At 40.0% G+C, this 15,261-nt stretch overlaps 1 protein-coding gene across 3 annotated transcripts in view; it reads right to left on the bottom strand.

The window, feature by feature from the left end:
• Nucleotides 1-15,261, bottom strand: part of LOC139724954 (alpha-N-acetylgalactosaminide alpha-2,6-sialyltransferase 2-like) — a 188,861-nt gene that overhangs the window by 126,271 nt on the left and 47,329 nt on the right. Inside the window, exons 1-2 of one of the 3 annotated variants that reach the window (XM_071636071.1) lie at nt 3,557-4,601; nt 2,745-2,816 (exon numbers count right to left, since the gene is read on the bottom strand). The exons of 1 other annotated variant lie outside the window; for it this stretch is intronic. The gene's annotated coding sequence lies outside the window, so the exon portion shown is untranslated. Of the gene's footprint in view, nt 1-2,744; nt 2,817-3,556; nt 4,602-15,261 lie in introns of those variants that run through there. One more of the 3 variants, XM_071636072.1, reaches the window with a different exon arrangement.

Here is a 15,261-nt window from a genome sequence, read left to right as displayed (position 1 = left end):
GACTACTACACGCACTACTGGCGCTGCTACCAGCGCCAGTGCCAGTGGTGCGTGTAGTAGTCTTGGCGCGCGCAGACTTTTTTTTATGACCAACAAGGTCTTGGTCACAACTAAAGTGGCCATTCTTACGTAGTGAGTTTTCAAGTTTGAGACATTATAACTCCTGAACCAAAAATGGTACTGACCCCTAATTTTCTCCAAATATTAATTATATGTTAAACAAAATTCTTGAAACGTTTCAAGATAATCCCTCAGTCTTTCTCACAAAAATGGTATCAACTTGTAGAAAATTTTATTCTCTTTCATATGACATCAAATTTGTTGAAATCTGATGTTTCAATCAAATTCTATCTTTCAAACAACAAATTCAGTAAATATGGCGGCCATCTTGGACGCCATCTTGGATTTGGAGGCTTTCGCAACAAATTTTTTGAGGTAGACCAGTGGAATGTTGTTTGTTACAATAAAAACTTGAAAATAAGCATGGTCTACTTAGTTTGTAGAGAGAGTGCAACTCGACCTCTGTTTTTAGCTTTTGGCCCCCCGGTTATACTGTGTGAGCATGGATGACTGGTTGAGTTGAAGCATCACATTGAGTTATAGGGGTATAGTTCGCGATGTAAATACACAATGTGTATACGTGCAACCCATAATTGCTTGTAACACAACTGAAGTTCAAGTTTATGTTATCACAAAGAAGGCTAGCATGGATATAAGCTACTACACTGGCAGAGACTCCAACCCCAAGCACCTTCAGATCTGGAGATTCTCCCGCCTGAAACCCCAAGCAAACGGGAGACTCCAAGTTGATGTGTGCGAAGCGTCAAGTTCCTAGGGTTCTAGATGCTCTCTGGTGCTATCTAAGGCTTATTTTTGCAACATACGATAGCAATAAGTAAGAAATCCTTTCCAACGGGAGACATTGAGCCAGAGCGGGAGAAATTAAATCTCAAACGGGAGAACGGGAGATTTGGCAAAAATGGGTTTTCGGCGGGAGATCTCCCGTCGAAAACGGGAGAGTTGGAGTCTCTGCACTGGCAGTTGGTTAATAAATAGACTCACTGTTGTTGTTTTATCTGTTTTATAGTTATTGTTCATTCATGCACAGGACTATTGTATTGATAAGTGGTAATTACACACTATAGCAGATTTAGGGGCCTATTAGCATGGATGGCTGCATTTGTGTACTGGTAGATGTGATGATGGCAGATAACTGCATGATTGTCACATGATTGTCATGCGATCATACAGTGTTTGGTATAATGTCAAGTAGGCTTACACTAGTGCATATTGGATAACCAAGCATTAATAATAATGTTGCTATGGTTACCTTCCATACACACACTCACAGTCGCCTTAAGACAGGTTACGACAAGAATTCATGCACTCATACTCTCACATGAAATCAATTGTGTATCAGAGTATTAAATTCACAAAAAGACTGTTATTAGTATAAGTGCTTACTGTGCATCTGTATTGATATGCAAAGGGTTTGCGTCAAGTGCGTACTGTGCATCTGTATTGATATGCAAAGGGTTTGCGTCAAGTGTTATTCTGACAAGTTGAGCATCATTATTTTGATCATTTCAGTGAACCGCTGATTGGGGAGAACCCAGTGAATAAACAGAAAGGAAAGTTCAAGAAAGGCTGTTGTTCAAATGTCTCCTCATTTGGCGCGTTTACATTCACCCTAGAGTTGAATAATATATCTCTGAAAGTGAAACTGCAGCCATCTTGCCTATGGTTTGTTTGTTTGTTTGTTTGATTTGATTTGATTTATTTCTGCATTTAATCAAATACAAATCGAATGCAAATTTCAAAAAGCACAAAAACAAAGAATAACAAGTGCAGTGATTTAAAATGATAACACAACATCACACAAATATAAGATAAACATAAGCAATTGTATTGTGCAGTATACTATACAAAAACATGCAATAAGATTTATAGTATTTTCCAGTAAATAAAATATAAATGAAAGCAGGAGACCACCATTGTGAGCGATTAAGCCTGAAATGGATGGGGCCTCATAAAAAGACTATCTGGCAACACAACTCTCTTGGAGGAAATTGAGTGATCGGGTTGGTGCTGTGCAGTTGCAGGTGTGGGTGCACAATGCAGTTACATGAAGTAAAACGTGTTGGGAAGTAGCAAAATTCCAACATGGATTTTTAAAAAACATTATCTTCCAGTTTGCACCAGAATTCCTGGTCTGTGATTGGTCAAAATTTGTTGCATGAAGCTGTTTATTGTATTGCACAGTAACAGGGCTGCCAACATTGGAAACTAGTTGAGAGTGAGACTCCCATCGGCCAATGCTGTAATTTAGGAGTCAAAATGAGTGAGATCAATAGAAATGCATGCAAATGAAATAAAGTTTCAGAGTGAGAAAGGACCAAAATGAGTGAGTCTCACTCTCAATGAGTGAGAGTTGGCAGCCCCCATTGGCTGCTGACTGCATCCAGCAGTCAGCTACGGGCTTAATTTTGATGTTGGTTTAGATGAAATGGTACGAGTCATGACAATGAGAACTTATCTACCAGTGATACGTGGAGACGACAGTTGTCAGAATCCGCTATTAATTCAGATCATGAATCAGAAACATGTAATCATTCTACATGTACCTGTGCTACAGTCCCATCTATTTTGTATGGTACAACGTCAGGGGAATTGGCTAGGTATGAGTCAGTACGACCGTGCCTGCAGCAGCATTTTAAGTCCTACGGATGTACATTGTAGCTTACCCGACCAAGGCAGCACCGTACGCAGCTAGCACAGCCTCGGCTGCCTCAGCTCAGCGCATAACACTAACAGTGCTGCAAAGAGAAAGGGCTGCGTATAACTACTAAAGTCCTAGACAACAAAATGATGCATAAATATGTCCCTGACGCAAGTCAATGAAACTATACACCAGTTCACATGAATATGTGTGAGAATTCTGAACGATGTACATTTGTACAATTGAGCCAAAACAGCACCAAATTTAAAAGTAGGAATTACTCAAAATCATTTATCTTACCTGAAAGAGTATAATTCAAGCTTTAATATGAACCCAATTATACCAGGATCTTCCCAGAGGAACATGTTTTTATTCACCGCATAAGTTTACCAAGTTTACCACAACCAGAACAGTGAACGTCCTTGAGGAATATTACAGGCCGAATATTTGAATACCACCTAACATAGATCTGATTCAGTGCAGAATCGGAAAGAAATATCTTAAGGGATATGTGTATACATGTGTGGGCAGAATATTAAGTTTGTAAAGTACTGTTAACCTGTATGTTGGTAGACTGAATGGTAATGCAGCTGTCATTTGTATGATGCACCTCTTGACCCCCGGGAAAGGTGCGTCATGGTCGCGTCAAGTACCACCAATTTGATGACGCGTGGTACCGTCATGGGAGCAAAATGTCCGTCACAATACTGACCCATTATGTGCGTCATAGTCGATCATTTAAAGTGAAAACAAAGTTCTGGTAAGGGCTTGAGAACCCGTCTGGCACCATTTCATATTTGCTTGCAATATATCGAAAGAGTCTACAAAGAAACTTACCTGGCTGACGCGGTTTGCCGGAATGATGAGTCGTATTGGAGTATTTTGAGAAAAATAAGAAAAGTAGGTAGACCGACTTTTATTCCAGAAGGCTCCAGACTAACTCGGTCTCAGGGAAAACTCGACCCTATTTCAGACAATTTACTCACAGTTCGTGATCGCCATGTTCATCAGTACTCTATAATACTACGGGTACCAAACGAGGTCTTACTGAGCAGACTGGCAGGAAAGTGCGTGCTAATCCTGTACAAACCAAATGGACAGCGCGCGGTCCTCAAGCCTACTAGTATACGCACATCACCTCAGTTGCTGAGACGCACGGTCTTTGAAGTTTTTGTTGTTGTTTTAATATCAAGCGTCTTTGATTGTTTTTAGAGGTGCTTGAGAGGCGCACACTAATTTTGCATGCGCGCCAAAGAGGTTTATGATGCGCGTGTTGTAACAACTCGGACCATTACTGCGAGTAGCCAGAACGCTGCAATGTAGTTTATACAGGCCACTCCCATATGCATAGTACAACACTGTACAATCCAGAGGGACAACCAATACAACTCATCCCGCCGTCAAGCAAAGCAAGGCCGAGTTATCCCCGAGTCCGAGTCTAGCCTGACCCCGTTCTGGTAAGTTCTGAGACTGAACGTTTTTGGTTATATTTCCCATTTTCGTCGTTACCCATCGAATATCTTGTTATTACAGCGTTATTCCGCACATTTCCTAGGCATACGTTCACATTTGGAGCAAAATTTGACAACTTTTGCAGGCGTACCAGAACTTTGTTTGGGCTTTAACCAGAGTGTGTCAAAAGGTTCGTTAATAGGACCGTCATGTAATTTTGCGAGGCTTATTGCATGGTATCCCTCCGTAACAGAATAAAACAAACTCACGATCGCGAGCCGGCCGAATTTACCAGCTCCTGAAAACGCGAAAATGACACAATTTTCACTCAGTTTTATTATAACATACTGATACTCACTTCATTCTCGTACAGTGAGGTCCACGAGGTGTTTTAGCATGTCGCTGCGACATGCTAAAATTTTTGCGCGACATCCTTCAAAACTTGCGACATTCTAAGCGCCATGCCAAAAAAACTGTGACATGCTAAAAGTAACTAACTCGCAAATGACTTATAGGGTGCTCCTTGTTGAAAGGAGCAGCAGTTTACAAGCGCCAAAAGTTTATCCACAGTCACGGCACTGATCACGACACAATGCGTCTCAACAACTAGCTACAGTACTCGCACAACACCATATCACACACTTGCTCACTCACGTCTCCCTCACCAACCTGCTCACATGTACATGCCATGGGATTGCGCTCTGATTCGGGATCCACACACACAGCAATTTGTGTGAAGTAACACCTAGCCGGTGCAGCGGCACAGACAGCCGCCTGTATGCATGTGAGAGGGAGAGAGAGGACGGAAAGAGAGGGTCGGAGGCCGAGGGAGGCTGAGGAAGGCTGACACGTGCTCGCTTGTTGTCACGCTTGTTGTCGGGTTACGCAAAAACAAACAATATGAAATGCATGCCCCCCTCCGCCAAAGGTTGTATTTTTTATTTTTTTATTTTTTTTTTGCTGCTTTGGTTTGTTTGTTCATTTGTCTGCCTGTCTGTCTCTCTATTCGCAAAATAAGTCAAAAGTTGGGAACAGATTAGGATGAAATTTCAGGAACAGTTGGTTGGTAAAATGGCGCAAGGAACAGATGATTAAATTTTGGTAGTGAGAAGGATTTATGATACCACTGGAATTCAACATCAGGATATTAAGGATTTTTTCTTAGACTTTGTTTCATATATTTGAAAGGATTTGTATCAATTCTTTAGGAAGCTTGCCATTGGCAATAGCAATTACGCAAAATTAGATGCGTTCAAAGCATTGCCGCAGAGAGAAAATTACCTCCATCTTTCGTTAAAAAAAATCAAAAACAAAAACGAACGATGGAGTAAGCAAATGCAACTTGTTTAATCTTTTTTTTTTTGGTAGATTCAGCGGGTTATTGTTTTTTATCTAAAAAGCCATGCGTTCCATTTGAACCTTTAGTAAGTTAGATTTTACTCGAGCGCCGAAGTCGAATTTATTCCAAGGATCTCGTCGCAATACCGAGTTTCCAATGTGTATTTATTTTCGCGTAGCTTTCGGTGTTGCAAAATTTTGCTAGGGCCTAAGCTTACTACTAAACTTATTTCTGTCGTTTCTCACACCTCGTTTGGTACGATTTCTTCCATTTTATATCACTTTATCCGTTCCCTTTATACTTTGAAGTAAACGTATATAATTCCGTGTCTCGCACTGTTATTTTTGTAACGGCGATTTCTCCGCTTCGCTGCAATACTTTTTTTCGAATCGAAGCGACGGAGCTCGGAGTTTGATCCCAGCAGCCGCTTCGATGTGCTGTTTAATTGTATTTTCTAAATAAAAATGTTTGTGTCGTTGGGAGGTGTTGATACTTTGTATTTGTTATTTATTTTCCTAGGTATTTATCTCGAGGGATTATGCGTGTTTCTTAATGTTGATAGGAAAAGGCTAAAATGATCTTGAGTGATGTCTGATGGTGATGATGATAACTACGCTGGTGACTGGTGTAAAAAGACGGCTTCCTGTGAATGCTGAGCGTACGTGACGTTTGTTTATTTCCCTTTCCCTCTTACTCTTCTTTCCCCCTTACTCTTCTTTCCCCTCTCAAGAATGATAAAAAAAGAAATTACATACACCTCACAACAAAAAGAACCATGTGCTATAGCAACCTTCGTATATTATAAGTTAAATCTAAATGTTCAATATCAGCAAAGAACAAGGGGAAAGCACGAATGACAATAAATAAAAGCGAAGAGATCGTGTATGCAGTCTCTTCGGCTCGAAGAAACTTGACACCCCACCCCTCTCCCTTGTGGAAATTTCCACAAAAGCAGGTGCCACACCCAGGTGCGTGCCAGACGAAAGAATGCGCGCACTGGAATAAACAGCATGTAAATATCCTGGAAATATCGATCGAAGAACCAGCTCATTAGTTGAATTAAAGGAATCATTGCAAAGATATCATGATTCTACTTCTATAGCCTTTCTTTTAGCGCGTAGTAGGAAACATCGAACAGTCGATTATAGTGTACTTGATCGAATATCTAATGTTCCCTGAACAATAAAAAAAGGATTGATTATTCAGTCAATTAAAAATGCAATCACAGAAATACATGAATTAAAGGACAAGTTCACCTTCATAAACATAAGGATTGAGAGAATGTAGCAATATTAGTAGAACACATCATTGAAAGTTTGAGGAAAATCAGACAATCCGTTCAAAAGTTATGAATTTTTGAAGTTTTTGTGCAGTACCCGCTGGATGAGAAGACTACTGCAGTGTATGAATAACTTAGATGTCACATGCGTACAACAATATAAGGAAAATATAAAGAGAATTTCACAAAATTCCATCTTTTGAAAAAAGTACACATTCCCCTGACTCGTTACCGACAAATGTTATGGGTAATATTATTCCCCCTGCCTTTAAAAAGAGGCAAGTCAATTGCTCTTTTATTATGCGAAAAAAGTGAAAATATGTTGAATTTTCTTTTATATTTTCTTTATACTGTTGTACGCATATGACTCACAAGCTGTAGTAGTCTCCTCATCCAGCGGTTCCAACACAAAAATTTAAAAAATTCATAACTTTTGCATCGATTGTCCAATTTTCCTCAAACTTTCACTGATGTGTTCTACTAATATTGTTGCATTTTCTCAATCCTTATGTTTATGAAGGTGAACTTGTCCTTTAAAGGTCTATGCCCAGACAAATTCACTACGAGTACGTCCAATGAGATGCAGTCATCACCTGGTTAGACAGTAAAATACAACGTGTAATGACAATTAATTCCAGTTCACGCTCATCAAAACTGCTTATTACTTTTCAAAGTTTTGGCTATCAACATTCGTTCGTGGGTGTATTTTGTTTGTTTGTTTTGTGTGTTTTCCTCTCGTGAAAGGCGTAATGATTTCTTCATATCGAATGTAAACTGCATAGCATGTTTACCGTAAACAAGCCATTCAGCTCAGCTCAGCTATGGCGCATTCGATCCATCGAACTTGCAGTAACCTCTTACAGGCAGGATCGAGCACATGGCGCATTCCTTTAAACTTGAAAGTGAAGCCAAGTGTTTGCATCGGCGCTTCCACACACAGGCGGCATTTTGCGATCATCGTTATAGCAGAATTTCCGATTCCAGTCAGGGGAAAAGGAATTGGAATACTTCGGAAAATACTGATATTTAAAATCCAATAAAATAAGAAAGCCTGAAAACAACGCATGATTATGTTTAAATAGTAAACAATTATTGGAAACACAGAACAGAGTTTTGCATCCGTTCACACAGAAGCTCTCTTGAGAAGATGAAAGCATTCCCCGTCCCCTGCTAGATAGTGGAAGCTTCCACAATCAGCCCAGCAAGTTTTTGGAGGTACATACAGTTGTACTTGCACTTGTACACATTCATTGCGAGAAAGCAATCAATCAACGCTGAACATTGCGTAGTTTGGCATCTTTATCGTGCTGGTGACCAGCTCGATGCTTCGGCATGTGTCATAACATTAGGTTTAGAGCCTGTAGGCCTCATAAGTCGACGAGTTTAATTCAAAATAGCAAAAAAAAAAAAAAAGGGAGATTGAAAAAATATGAATTCTGGTGGAAAAATACGAATTTTGGAGCTGCTGAGTACTAATTTGTGCTTCCAAAGGTTGGCAGCTCTGTACTTAGGAAATTTAATTTCTCTCTGACACAATGTACACCTTTCAAGAAAGAAAATTAAGTAAAATATTGATGAAAGGCTTATTGTGGATAGAATTACCCAGATCTGAGTTTTTGTTAAATGTCATTCAAGTTAACTAAACGTCTGTTTACCAGTAGGCTGCAAAAGTGCAGTTCTCACTTTTCTACACTCATCTCATCTACTTTGTGAGTACACAGTTATCTTGGCATTTCAATGTGAAACTGAAAGTAAATAATATTAAAAACAGTCAGTGTGCTGTACTGTAGTACAAGTTCAAGATGTCCTTGTCATTTATCATAGCATCCCCATTGAGGAGTATATCTATTTAAAATATATTCAAAAGGTCTTATGAGTAAGGAGTATAGGACGATATATTAACATTTCAAGAACAATTTAAAATCTTATGTCATAATCAAACAATTAACATTATTTTTCAAATATTAATGATTTTTATCCTGGCATTGCAGAGTGATCATGGTGATCAAAGTGTTCAAAATAAGGCTAAGATAGCACCAGAGAGCATCTAGAATCCCAGAGCTTCCAGGGCCCTTAAGCGGGCCCTGGACCCCGGCCGCAAGGGACTTCGCGCACATACTTTCACGCGCAAGATCACTTTTTCCCCCTGCAACATGCTAAAATTTCAAATTGTGGACCACCCTGCTCGTATGTCTTCTTTTTCTATCTGATGTCAGACTAAAGGTCTTTTCAGAAAGTTTGAGCACAACTTTGCTCCAAAACCACACTACCAAACACGATTTGTGATTAAAATAATCACATACAGCCCGCGGCATCACGAAGCTCGCTATCCTTCAATCGCATTCACTGTAGTGTAGCATCGACCGTCCACCGTGGAATCTGCAGCAAAACCACGTGCGTGAGGTCGACCATGTGGTACATGTATACAGTACAGGCGTACATGCGTATACAGAAGACGAGGCATGGCAGAGGCCAGGCCGCGATCATTTTTTCCGTAACCTTAACCTGCCGAACGACACATACAAACGATTATGGAACTACTGAGAGTCTATTAAAACCTATATTAACTTAAAATAGTAAATTCTATTTAAACACTAGCCATATAAACCATGTATCTAACTTCGGTTTAATAAGGTTCGTGTTTTAATACTGTAAAAATGGTTTCTTTCGCAGTGATTTTATTTTCGCGCTTTGAGGTTGAACCACGAATTTAACATCACGCGAAAATGTTCTGAACTCGTCGCTTGTACAACACTATCATTACTGACCGCGAATTTAAACACACGCGAAAAAGTCCGCACCGATGGAAACCGCGAAAGTTTCTGTACGTGAAAGAAACCACTTATACAGTAGGCAGGGGCTTCAATCAAGCTGTTTTCGAATCGGGGAAGGGGAGGCGGGAGGTTCGGAGAAAATTACTGTGGCCAGGCCGTAGTTTCGCGAAACTAGATAGTTCGAGGACATGCCATAGCAACGTGCATATAAAAAAACACGTTTCTACGGGATGTCAATGAACTAGGGAACGGTTTTGAGAAATTCGAAGTCATTCAAAGTTGAAGTGGTTTTTTCCTACGCATTTTTATTTTTTGTTGTTGTTCATATCTCAAAAATTTGATTTCTTAATTTTTCCAACTGGTATTTGGGAGTCTTGTAATATATTTAAAATGTTGATAGAAATTTCTGAATATATTCAGAGAGTACGCCTAGGCGCCTACTGTTTGGATAAACGGTAAGCATGCAGTCTACGTTCGATACGAAGAAATCATTAAATCTTTCATGAGGAAAAACATACAAAACAAGCAAACAAAAAACACCTACGAACGAATGCTGATAGCCAAAACATTGATAAGTAATAAGCAGTTATGATGAGCGTGAACTGAAATTAATTGTCATGATTTTGCTGTCTAACCAGGTGATGACTGCATCTCATTGAACCTACTCGTTGTGAATTTCTCTGGGCATACGAGACCTTTTAAGTATTTCTGTGATTGCATTTTTAATTGACTGATTAATCGATCTTTTTTTTTTTATTGTTCAGGGAACATAAGATATTCGATCAAGTACACTATATTCGACTGTTTGATGTTTCCCACTATTCGCCAAAAGAAAGGCTATAGAATCATGATATCTTTGCAATGATTCCTTTAATTCAACTAATGAGCTGGTTCTTCGATCGATATTTCCAGGATATTTACACGCTGTTTATTCCAGTGCGCGCATTCTTTCGTCTGGCACGCACCTGGGTGTGGCACCTGCTTTTGTGGAAATTTCCACAAGGGAAGTCAAGTTTCTTCGAGCCGAAGAGACTGCATGTAACACAATCTCTTCGCTCTAATTTATCGTCATTCGTGCTTTCCCCTTATTCTTTGCTGATATTGAACATTTAGATTTAACTTTACGAAGGTTGGTAGATCGTGGATCTTTTTGTTGTGAAGTGTATGCAATTTCTTTTTTTATCATTCTTTGGAGGGGAAATAATAGTAAGTGGAAAGAAGAACAAGAGGGAAAGTGAAATAAAATGAACGGCACGTATGTTCAGCATTCACAGTAAGCCGTCTTTTTATACCAGCATAGTTTTCATCATCACCATCAGACATCACTCAGATCATTTTAGCCTTTTCCTATCAACATTAAGAAACACGCATAGTCCCTCGAGACAAAAACCGAGGAAAATACGGTTAAAGTACCAACACCTCCCAACAACACAAATATTCAGAAAAGACAACACATGTCGCTTCGATTTGAAAAAGTATTGCAGCAAAGCGGAGAAATCGCCGTTACGAAAATAGCAGTGCGAGACACTTGAAAGAATTATGTAAAATACTTCAAAGTATGAAGGGAACGGATAAAGTGATATAAAATGGAAGAAATCGTACCATACGAGGTGTGAGAAACAACAGTGGAGAACGGTAAGTTTAGTAGTAGGCTTCGGCCCTAGTAGCCTGACCAGACCGCTGTGCAAAGCACAGCAGTCTGACATGTACTAGTGTTTAAACGTTGTAAACGACCGTCGCTTTTGACGGGAAGACCACAAAAAATATCTTTTATTTTGTTTGATTTTAACAGTAATATCACCCACCTATATTGTATTTTGCTGATGGTTGAGTTGATTTGGTGTTTTGTTGGTATCCAAACCTTATTGCTGAATTTTTCGGAGTAGATTGTGCGATGATTCACAAAATCAACGAACTACCACGAACGCTCAACCCGAGGTACCGTGGTAGCATTTTATGTACGCCCGTGCGTTTCATGTGTAATTACGTAAAGCTTGTTGTCTTCTATGTACATGTATTTCCGCGCATGCTGCTCTCATGATTTGACCTTTACATGGGTCACTTCCGCTCCGACTCACTACGTTGTAGTATAGGAGAGTGATTGCCATTCAATAACATGCAGAAGATGAGGAGTGAAGCAATACGGACGCTTACAGACCTGATTTTAAGGACGGATTTCGGTGGGTTTTTGACGTAATTAAAAAAAAATACGCATACCGATTGGTGAATGATTATCATAGATTACGGGGATTCCTTATATTTAGTTTTCCACGATTAATAAAGATATTCATGAAGGAAACATACACCCACCGCTGAAAAATAACAACGTCTGCGAAGGAGTAGACATGCAGCCGCTGTCGTGAAGCGACAGCGGCTGCGTGTAGTTAAGGCCCGAGCAAAAGTTTACAGCACCGAAAGCTACGTGAAAATAAATACACATGGGAAACTCGGTATTGCGACGAGATCCTTAGGATCAAGTCAATAAACGATACAAAACAAAGGAAATCAATTCATTTTGACCGGAAAATAGTTTGTTGAAAATAGTATTCTGTTATATGAGATCTCCTTTGATAGGCCTAGAAATACATCCAGTTTCCATGATACTCGGGAAAGAAAGTTTGAACGCTTTTCACCTGCACATACTGCAGTGCACATCAATACACGAACAGAAACTCACCTCTTCCTTGCAGAAAAATGATGCAATAACGTTACAAAAAACACACACAACACTCTAAAAATCATTTCGTACTTGGGAGGCAAGGGACAAGCGGATGAAGAAGAAGAGAAAAAGAAGCAGACATTGCACAACGGAACGCTCTCTTACCCCGACTCAAAACGAAATAGGGTACTGTAGTGTAGTGGCAGCTGGCTACAGTGTGCAGCTAAGCTACTATACTCACGCTCCTCAGCCGCCCACACATGGGGATACAGTACCACAGCGATCGATGTAAACATCCAGGGTCCGTAGGTGTCAGGATTCACTGCGCGCGAAGTTCCGTTCGGTGTACACAGTTCGCAGGCAGCGAATTGCGTGAGCGCACACTTTTCTATGATCATTCAGAGCTCTGCAGCATTCCAGTCTGGTACGTACCACGAATAACATGTGCGTCAAGGGTCAGTCATTTTCACGAAGAGGTGCGTCACCATTTTTGCATGGTTAATGCGTCAATGTCTCATAGAGGTGTGTCACTTTTTGTGACGGAGGGTACGTCATGTACCTAAAAGGTATGACGCACATTGGTACTTTGACGCACCTATCCCGGGGGTCAAGAGGTGCGTCATACAAATGACAGCTGCATAAATGACTAATGATAACTGAAGATTTAACCAAATTCGTTATTTCTGTTGAAATATTACTCTTTTGCTAAACACTTCAATTTACGCACATTTTACAGAAACTCATTATTTCAACCTCTTATTTCACTTTACCCTACTTTAATCCTCACTCCCCAATAATCTGGTGTTTGTTTGTTTGTTTTTTAACGATGTATCTGATCTAGATAATTCAACAAACATAGCAAAGTTTTCATCATGGAGGTGTGCATATGATACAGCTCACAGACGTTCTGAACAAACAAAATACACATGTGTATTGAACAATGCAGTTCTGTGGAGTTGGAAACGCATTCTGGGTTTTCTAGTCACAACAAACAGCTATTTTATGTTAAGAACAAACTACCGGTACTCTGCAAAATCCTCAATAACTAGACTATGTTACAGGGCATCCTCAATTTTAAAAGCTTGTTTCTTTTTTTCAGGGTGAGGAATCAAAGAAAACACTTTTTCCATCCCTCATAGATGGACGTAGAAACGGACGTGTAATCTCAAGAGTATTCCATCTGATCAAACATTACCCCTTATTGCTCGTTAACCCTGGCGCGGGGCGCTGTAACCAGTAACAGCGCCCCGACGATTTGTATGCAATTTAGTGACGTAAACAAGTGCACTGCGATGCTTACAATTCAGTAAACAACTCATCGTTCAAAACGACCCTTGGATTCGCAACGAAAAGTCACATGTTGTAATACCATTATTGTTGAATATTATAGGCATATATCTATGTATGGCTGCATGCTGTGGATGCCTAGTACACTGCACATGCATGCTATGAGAGTGGGCCGGGGGGCCGGGGGTGTAGATAAGTACAATGTAGCAGTGTGCTGCATGCGCTGCAGGGGACTTCGCCACCTCAAAAACAAGCACTTACGTTGTCAGAACTGGCCTATTAAAAAGAAAGCAGCAAAAATGTGAATATCTACCAGCTATGATACCACTTGCAAATTCATGACATTGGATTATTCGGACTTTACGCAGATTTTAGGGAAGGGATATTTATTCTCACTAGCGTTCTACCGCAGGAGGACGCATGGAACGCTCGAGGACGATTTTACGCGTATATAGGCGCATTTGACATGATGTGCGCGCTGGTGATTTTTTTCTGTAAGAGAAAAGGCGTCCCTCCGCGTTCTACCGCCACATTTTGGTCACGTCTCATGCTTTGTGTGTGTGTGTGGGAGCCCGATTTGGTTGTACGCCGTGTGATCCCAATCAACAGAAGTGAGAATTCGAGCAGCAACGCAACCAACGAGAGCCAGAAGCTGGTTATACTACGATGCGTATGGCGATTTTTATAACGTAAAGACCAGAATTACACGGTTTGAAATCGTTTGTGGCCGTATGGATGCCAGTTTAATCACAAATGAGGTGGAAAAATATCGTCGAGCAACCTTCAAGCTGAGACACTATTCTATCGGGATCACTCAAAAAATAAAGTGTAGGCCCTAATAATACATCCAAGGATGAAGTGGGTGATTACTAGTAGTACCTGAATCCTGATTTAACGACAGTGAAATGAGCTATATAATGTGGCATGACAATTCGCGAGTCTTGTGTTGATATAAATGAACGAAATCACTGAAAAAAAAAATCTACTCGTGACCCATAGTATTCTTTGTCAGGCAATTGAATAGCGAGAGTGCAACGTTTGACATGTTAAAATGCCAATGGGAAAAGTGAGCTTCAAATATCGAAGCTCCTTTGTTAAAAAAAAAAAAACCCGACAAAACAAAACACAGGTCACAAAAAAGACATCGTGAAGCTGCATTTTGACAACTGTTATGATTATTTACATACGGAATGTGGCACGGTTACACACCTTGCTTAGACTCGCCTTTAGACGTAAATTTTGGTGGATGAATTTCACTTCTGATGAACGAATGTAATATCATGTCTTTCTGGTAGTTTGTAGATTGTATTTTGTACATTGTTATTATAGCTTGATCGTCACATTGACATTATTTTACCGACACGGCAGTTCTTTTCACTGTCGGGATACTGTTTTACGGAAATAAGTTCTTAATCTGGTATATAATGGTACATACACCTACAGAATATTTACCACGCCTCGACGGGCAACTCATTCCGTGTGCAAGGACGCCCAAGGTTGTATTAAACGATATGCAATTTCGTTCCTGATCTCTCTATCATTACAGGAGTATCGGCTGCTGCTAAAATACCGAACGTTGCAATCCCAAGAAAACCGCTGGATTTTACATTAAATTGGTTTATAGGCTTTTAGGGGAGATTGCCTGTACATACCACTTTGGAAGACAGGAAAGCAAATTCTTCTCAAATCAGTAGTAACCTGTGATATATTCCCAACAATTCCATTTCAAACAAGCTGTTGTTTTCCCTGCAG

This window comes from Diadema antillarum, unplaced genomic scaffold (genome assembly GCF_040938485.1).
Source record: "Diadema antillarum isolate AM-2024a unplaced genomic scaffold, OU_Dant_1.0 seq00000007_RagTag, whole genome shotgun sequence".
NCBI classification, from domain to species: domain Eukaryota; kingdom Metazoa; phylum Echinodermata; class Echinoidea; order Diadematoida; family Diadematidae; genus Diadema; species Diadema antillarum.
This window is presented reverse-complemented; position numbering and strand designations above follow the sequence as displayed.